Consider the following 8,391-nt stretch of genomic DNA (forward strand, 5'->3'; position numbering starts at 1 on the left):
GAATGTACAGGCTTAGATCATTCCAATATTCTAATTGTTTTGAGTCTGGACATAAAGTCCATGTGCTCAAATTGCATAGGATGTAATGAATGTCCCTAAAATTATGAGGATTCAATTATCCGGTCACTAATCAACTGGTTTCATTATGAAGGAAATTGTCCTCTAAATTCCTGGGAGCATGCTTGGAGAGGGTATGAATAGATTACAAAAAATACAGGAATGGTGAGTAACTTACACTTCCACCATGACGGGAGGTGGAAAAAAAAAATTTGTTCAAGATAGACAAGTGCATCCAGCTACCAAACAATGACAAATTTTATAAGTAATTTGTATTTTTCCTAAAACACACCTGAGGTTTTAACATATGGGATTTACTTTCAGCGCAAGTCGGAGCTGGCCATTTAATTTATAACAAGGTGGATATTGGTAGTTGGTTACCAACATTAAGGGAGGAATCCCTTCCATCCAGTTGGTATGCATTCAATTTACCTCTTGGTCCAGGAAGCAGTGTGAGGGATGGCTAGAGGTGGGCCATTCATGTAAAGACCTCAGGTTTGTGGGTGTGAGGAAAAATACAAATTACAGTACTTTATAAATTTGTCATTTGTTCCTACACGTATACAAACCCTCAATCTTTACATAGGGGAGACTTACTCCTTGGTGGGAGGATTCTGAGCAAGTTTTTCATTTGACTCTTCACCTTGGCTTTGACTAGGGTACCTTCGTTCAGGGTACATCTCCTGATGTTTAGGAGTCTCTAGGACAGGCAGACTTCTTGGTTTTGGTCGCAACCTGAGAGTTACATGTTCAAGGGAAGTCCGATCTCTCACCCAAGCAAGAATAGTATATGCTGGCTAGATACAGCAGCAAGGTTGTCCTTGTCTCGGCAGGGGCAACCATCTCAAGCAGTTGCAAGCCCTGATTGGCCACCTGTTGCAACTGCTGAGGCTGGTTCTTCATGGGCAGTTTCTCCTTCATTCACTTCATGCAGATGGAAAGGGTTCTGGTCTTTGACAAGGTCTCCCCATTCCTTCTCGTCCTCTCTCAGAGAGACAGGACTTGGCCTAATGGTTAGATGACAAATATCTCCTCGGAGTGTTGTTACAGACCTTCCCTCAGGAGATACTTTGTGCCTCAAGGCATCAACCGGAAGGCAGTCATCTGCACCTCAAGAGGTTAGGTTGGGTACTTAACCTAACCTAGCCTAGCCTAACTAATTCTAAGCTAACCTTACCCACTCTGCACTTCACTGTCTTGGAACTTCGTGCCTCATGGCATCAACCAGAAGGTAGTCACAGGCTCTTCAAGGGGCTAGGTTGGGTTAGGTTAGGTTGGGTACTTAACCCAACCTAGCGTAGCCTAAAATAAACCTAGCCTAACCTGACCTAATCTGCACCTCAACCTGAATCTTTTTAGTTCTCCAAGCCTCAGGATTCGAGGATAGGCATTCTGTGATGTTAAGGAATGGTACCACGGTAGTTCCCTAGTCAACAAGAATGGGGAGCTAGTATCCTATCATCTCCTCAATTGACGGTGCAGGTGCATGGGTTTGCAGTAGCACACTGCACAGCTGTCAATCAGACGCATTCCAGGGAAGATGATGTATGACAGACAACTTTGGTCATTATGGTCGGTGTTAGCAACAATTGGTCTTGACATCTCAACGTTTTGAAGAATTGTTCGATCTAGGAAGATGGTCGGGTTAGTCCTTCAATCTCGACACACAGAAGCTTTTACTGTTCGGATCTGTCTTTACGGACCATGGGCATAACAGCCAATGACCATACCACATTGAAAACATCGCTCCTCATCCGGTCCTTCTGGGAACACCGGATGCCATTGACGTCTAGGAGACATCTTTTGCAACTTGCATCAATGGTTAGAAACGTTGGGGCTAGTCAGTACTTGGACAAGTGACCTCCTAGGAACTTCTGATGCTGGTGGCACCTGGGAGACGTCTTTCACATCCATGATTCAAGTCTTGGGCTTACAACTTCCCGTTGTTTTGCCTGATTCGTCGGGTGATCAACAGTGTATGAGCATTCTGTTTCTAAGGACCCTAAAGGTTTCCAAGTGCCCAAAGGTTTTTGTGTTACCATTTAGGACTTCACCTCCAAACTAAGCACCAACTTGTTTTTGGTTCCGATTCAGCCAAGAAGTGGTGCCTGAGAGCTCCATTTCTTTTGACTTTACGTATGATCAAACAGACATACTCCACAGTTGACATGGTGGACAACAGTATGTCCCGGGCGAGATTTCATAAGGTCTGGGGCATTGGTCTGCCCCTAGCATTCAGGGAGAGCCTGTCGCACGGGTACTAAGGACGGGAATGCGGTCATGGCAGACCACATTCACCTCCTTTTTACCTTCAGGACATTGCCTACAGATCCTCGGACTTTTTTTCCTTAGGTTCTGTGGTGGCTGCTGAACAGTCATGTAGATCATCCAGCTCTTGAGAACAGATAGCATCTCGCCTAAGGTGTACAGCTGCAAAAGAGAGAGAGAGAGAGAGAGAGAGAGAGTGTGTGTGTGTGTGTGTGTGTGTGTGTGTGTGTGTGTGTGTGTGTGTGTGTGTGTGAGAGAGAGAGAGAGAGAGAGAGAGAGAGAGAGAGAGAGAGAGAGAGAGAGAGAGAGAGACTGGTTTCCTATCTCCTCTTTTATACCCCTAAGGGATGGTCAGCAACTGTCACTTGCTGGATGGGCGTGCATGCAGATGTTCTAGATGACTGAGTATCCTGTCTATAATCTAGCTCTTTTTGGATTAATAGATGCAACTCCTACCCTCTCTCTAGCGAGGGGAGAGAGAGACTGACAATGAACAGACCTGTTGGTTATCTTCAGCTTTTTTATCCCTGACAATATGGGTTCATCCAAGCCTATCTTCGAATCAGTGACGTTACCTTCCATTTATTCGAAGGCCCAGGAGTCTTGGCAGTAGAACATCACACATGTACAAGAGATTGGAGGCATGGGTCTCCTTCCTTTGATCTTACATGACCAGGAAAGAGGCCCTATGTCAGGCAAACTACCAGTCGGTTGAGAAATTTGCTCAGAATCCTCCCACCAAGGAGTAAGTCTCCCCTATGTAAAGATTGAGGGTTTGTACATGTGTAGGAACAAATGACAAATTTATAAAGTACTGTAATTTGTATTTTTCCTAACACACACAAACCTGAGGTTTTTACATGAATGGCCCACCTCTAGCCATCCCTCACACTGCTTCCTGGACCAAGAGGTAAATTGAATGCATACCAACTGGATGGAAGGGATTCCTCCCCTGATGTTGGTAACCAACTACCAATATCAACCTTGTCATAAATCAAACGGCTGAGTTCGATGAGGATGTGCCGAACACCATAATTGACGTAGATGAATCAATGAAGTATACTGTGACTCCACAGAAAAAAAAAACAAAGATTCTAAACTAGGCTACATGTCACCTATTGCTGGCCCTTCAGGCATCCGCACAGCATCTCGCCATGCTAAACGCAAACTAATCCCTAGGATGTCCACCCCGCTGCCCAGAAAAAGACCTCATGAAATGTCTGATGATTCTGACTTTGATCCTGATCCTAACTTAGATTCTGACTCTGATTCTGAGCCTGATACCATCGACTCAGATTCTGACTTTCAGCCACTATCACAATCTGACACCGATAAAGACTCAGACTCTGAAGAAGACAACATCAACCAGGACCCTTCACCCAGTGCCATCCAAGTCCCCACGGCCAGTGCCACCCAGAATCCTACTATGACCAGTGCCATCCAGGACCATACGGCCAGTGTCACCCAGGAAAATGATGGTAGCTCCAACCCAACTTCACAATACATATATCGAATAGAGGAAAATGAACATTGTGCTCCAGATAAAACTTACTGGTCAAGAACACCACTACGATCAACACGATGTTCAGCACCACAACAGACACCAACACAGTACACATCTGGAATCGCAACACCATTAGCAAGATCTGCATCAACACCGATGGATTTCTTCAGCCTGTTTCTTGATGAAGAAATGCTGAATGATATTGTTCAGTGTGTCAATAATTACAAAGAAGTAAAAGGCCCAAGGCATGCTAGAAAGACACAAACAACGGGCAAGACATCCATCTGTGAATTGAGAGCACTAATTGGCATCCTCATTCAGGCTGGTGCCAAACACGACAACCATCGCACTACTCAAGTAATGTTTAGCCCTCAGCATGGAGCACCACTTTGCAGGGCCTCCATGAATGAACAAAGATTCAATTATCTTTTACGGTGTCTCACATTCGATGACGTAAGAACACAGCAAGAAGGGGAACCTGCAAACAAGTTTACTCTACTTTTCCAAGACATGTTTCAGAAATTTGTAGAAAACTGCAAAAAACACTACACACCAGGAGATACCATAACAGTTGATGAACAGTTGTTGGCCTTTAGAGGAAAATGCCCTTTCAGGATGTATATACCTAACAAACCCTCGAAGTATGGCATCAAAATTATCAGGGCATGTGATTTAAAAACATACTACATGTGCAATGCCATAACATACCAGGGCAAAGACGGGTATACTCGAGAACGGCCAGGTACCCTTGCAATGAAAGTTACAATGACATTGATGGAACCCTACCTGGATGCAGGACGGAACATTACTGTGGACAGTTGGTTCACATCATTGCCTTTGCTCAAGGAACTTCATGCCCGCAACACTATACTGGTTGGAACAATGAGGAAAAAAGGACATGTGCCAAATGTAATGCTTTCCTGTTCCAGGAGAATGCCGTACTGCTTTCCTACAAACCTAAATAGAACAAAGTTGTACTGCTCATGTCATCAAAACATGATAGGCCAGAAATAGACGACATGGGGAAACCAGCAATCATTCAATTCTACAACACAACAAAGGGTGGCATTGATGTCCTGGACCAAATGTGTGCCCACTATTCTACCAGCAGGAAGACACGCAGGTGGCCAGTGTGCATGTTCTTTGGCATCCTAAATATTACAGTACTAAATGCCTTCATCTTGTACAAGCTGTCAGGGAAGGCAATCAGTCATGTTATTAGAAGGCTGTTCATGCATCAACTTGCTCATGACATGGCAAAGCCATGGGCCATGCAAAGACTTCAAATCCCTTCACTCAGCAGGTCATTGGTGGCCACAATTACTAATTGTTTCAACGTGGTCGAGATAACACACCCACTCCCCCCCTGCACCTGGCAAGAAGAGATGCAGGCTCTGCCCCTGGAAAACTACTAGCAAATGCAAGACTGTGTGTGCAAGATGCAACAGCAATATCTGTCCAAAGCACTATAAAAATCTATTACTCAAGCTGCCAAGAGTAACAGGTAATAAAATGTTTCTGACAAATTAGTTTCTCTCTCTCTTACTCTAACAGAATACACTCTTATATACATGTATCAAGTGTACCTATGACTTTATACATAACAATATACCCTAGATAATGTATAAAAATAGGTCACTTTCATTTGTTCCAGGCGCATGATCTCTGATGACTTCAAGGAATGTGAAACCCATTTTCATGAAGTTCAACGATTGAAGAAGGAAGAATGAAAGTTTTCTATGTCTTTTCTGTCAGAGTTTTTCTATATATAATTTTTAGGTGTCAACTATTGTTTTTCACAAAGGTTTTTATATTTTTATAGGAAAAATAAAAATAGGGACCAACTCTGCCAAAACCTATATAATAAAGTTCAAGAATGTTTATTTTCTTATAATGATCTACAAAGTACAAAAAAGAAACCTTTTTTTTTTTTTTTGCATATATTTTATATTATTTCGAAGTGGGTTCAGTCAGACCCACGTTTCCCTTTGCGTCAGTCAAAATCAGTGATACAGTTCTAGGGTAAAATTAATAAAATACCAGTAAGCTACTGTTCATTTTTTATGGGTTTTACACATCTTCAAGCCGTCAAAAACAAAGAAATCCTTATTCTCTAAAATAAAATACATTAATTTTGTCCAGTCCTTGTACAAAAATATTAATGCAAATATAACCTTTTCAAGAATTTGAATCTCAAACTTCATTTCAATTAAATAATTAATCAACTGAGTTAAGTAAACCCTTGAATTTGTACGTACATGGACTTCCATGTTTCCACGGTCCTTGGATACGTCACTAAATGACATACGTCGGACCTAACAAGGACGTGGAAGAAGCTAGGGTAAGCCAGGCAGTACCAAAGTACCGCTACTACCCTTCACTACCACCACTGTCGCCAGAGACAAGGCAGACGGTTGTCGGTTACGAAAAATTTTGAGGATTTAATAGTTGGCTGGTAGGGTGATCAATTTCTACTTTCTACACTTTTTATTGATGGATCGTTTCTCGGAGGTACTGATATGGTAATGAAGCTCAAGGAACTTCCTGTTGAATCACGAATCTTCGTAAGGTGTACGAAATTGAACGAGAAAATAAGCTCATCGTGTTGGGGTTCGAGGTGAAGGACAATACATGGTGGAAGACGACGGCTTGAGTTCCAAGATCTTCGCTGCTGGCAGATCCAAGGGTGTTATGTGTACTTAGTCGCCAATAGTGTACTATACACTTAAAGATCATTGAGGCAAGGCCCTTCATTAATTTTTTCAACCTTCAGTGACATGATTAACGTATCTGTAAGGACGAGAGATTGAGTGACATAGTGGCTGGGTGTTGACTGGTTTATTGGTAGTTCCTTACTGAATCTAAATGTACATGTTGTTTCAGATTTAGCTGGCCTTGTGCCAGCACGGGCTCTTGCTCCTAGAGCAGCCCGTAACAAGTAAATGTACAGAATCTGTGGAGATGTTATTGACGTGTACGAGCGGTAAAGTAGCATCTACACACACAGGTAAAAACAGAGGTAAAAGATTCAGACATCTGTGTTTGTCAGCAGACAAACAGATGGCGATATTGATAGACATAATAAACGTACAGTGTTAAAACATACATCAATGGAAAGGCCAGGAAATTCTACACATGGCCAATTGCACGAGATTTGAGACAGATTAATGAATACAATGCAGTAGCATAATATATGTGAAATGGCGAGATGTTTGGCATCTTCACAAACAGAAACATACACACAGTTTGATACAGAAGATTCGTTGGAACATTATGAGTACATGATTAGAATGCTTGCATGGCAATGCAAGTAGTGGTGATTGTACTATAGCCAGCATGAGTTCGTAACCACCCAAGTCTTGGCTCGGGCAAATTTTTTCTGGTAACAATGGAACTCCTCCTCAACCCCTATCGCTTACCTTGCGTCTCCCACTTCACTTTCCTCCCTATTCCTTAGTGATTTATGGTCTCTAGACCTTGATAAAGCATTTTGTGAATACTGTAGTTTATCAATCAATTTAATGAAACTCTATTTACATTGAATTTATATACTTATTTTGCTAATGCAAATGAAGTTTCTTGTTATCCCTTTCCTCCTCCTCCTCCCCATTTCTCTGTCACTTCTTCAGCCATGCCTACTCCCTCGCTCCCCCGTTCAGGTCTCCCTCCCCGTTCCCCCTTTCATATCTCCCACCCTCCAGGAAACAAAGTTGACAACAATTCTTTCACCTTTTCATTATCATTCTTTACCTAGCCACTGCTTCTAAACTTGTTGTTCTGTTTAGCCATGGAGACTTTCGGTACCAAGATCTCATTAAGAGGACGGATAGTTGGCATGAGAGAGCAAGGTGCATCAATATCGAGCATTGCAAGAGACCTTGGATTGACGAGGAATACTGTAAGGAAGTGGTGTAATAGATGGGAGGAAGGAGATCTCTGTGATCATTCTAGATGTGGAGGACCAAGGAAAACTTCTGCTGCAGATGATCAGAGGATCATAGATGAAGCAACAAGAAATCCTCTCACAAATGCAGTTGCAATTCGTTATGCCTTGCACCTTGGTGTATCCACTTATACAGTGCGAAGGCGTCTCCACAGTCTGGTGTTCATCACGAAGGCCAGCACTGAAAGGGAAACTCGAGGAATGACACCGTCTTGCTCGCCTGGAATTTGCTCAGCACTATGCGCAAGAAGGTTTACAGTTTTGGGCCAGAGTGATCTTTTCTGATGAAAAGACATTCGTGTCTAACACCCACAGCCGGTTGCACTGCTGGAGGCCTAATAACACTAGCTATAACAGAGAGAATATCTATGAAGAAGCCAGGAGTGGACACGTAACTTGCAACATGTGGGGATGGGTTCACATGTTCGGTATAGGAGAACTGGCAGAGATAGAAGGTCGCTTTACGGCAGAGAAATATATTGAAATTTTGGACGAAGTAATGCTGCCCACTGTCCATGCCATGGCTATACCTGAAGGACAGATGATATTTATGCATGTGAGTATCCTTCAGATCGTTATATAAAAATAATTTACCTGATTAACAGCAACAGTGATGTTA

This window comes from Macrobrachium rosenbergii, chromosome 37, assembly GCF_040412425.1.
Source record: "Macrobrachium rosenbergii isolate ZJJX-2024 chromosome 37, ASM4041242v1, whole genome shotgun sequence".
Taxonomy (NCBI): Eukaryota; Metazoa; Arthropoda; class Malacostraca; order Decapoda; family Palaemonidae; genus Macrobrachium; species Macrobrachium rosenbergii.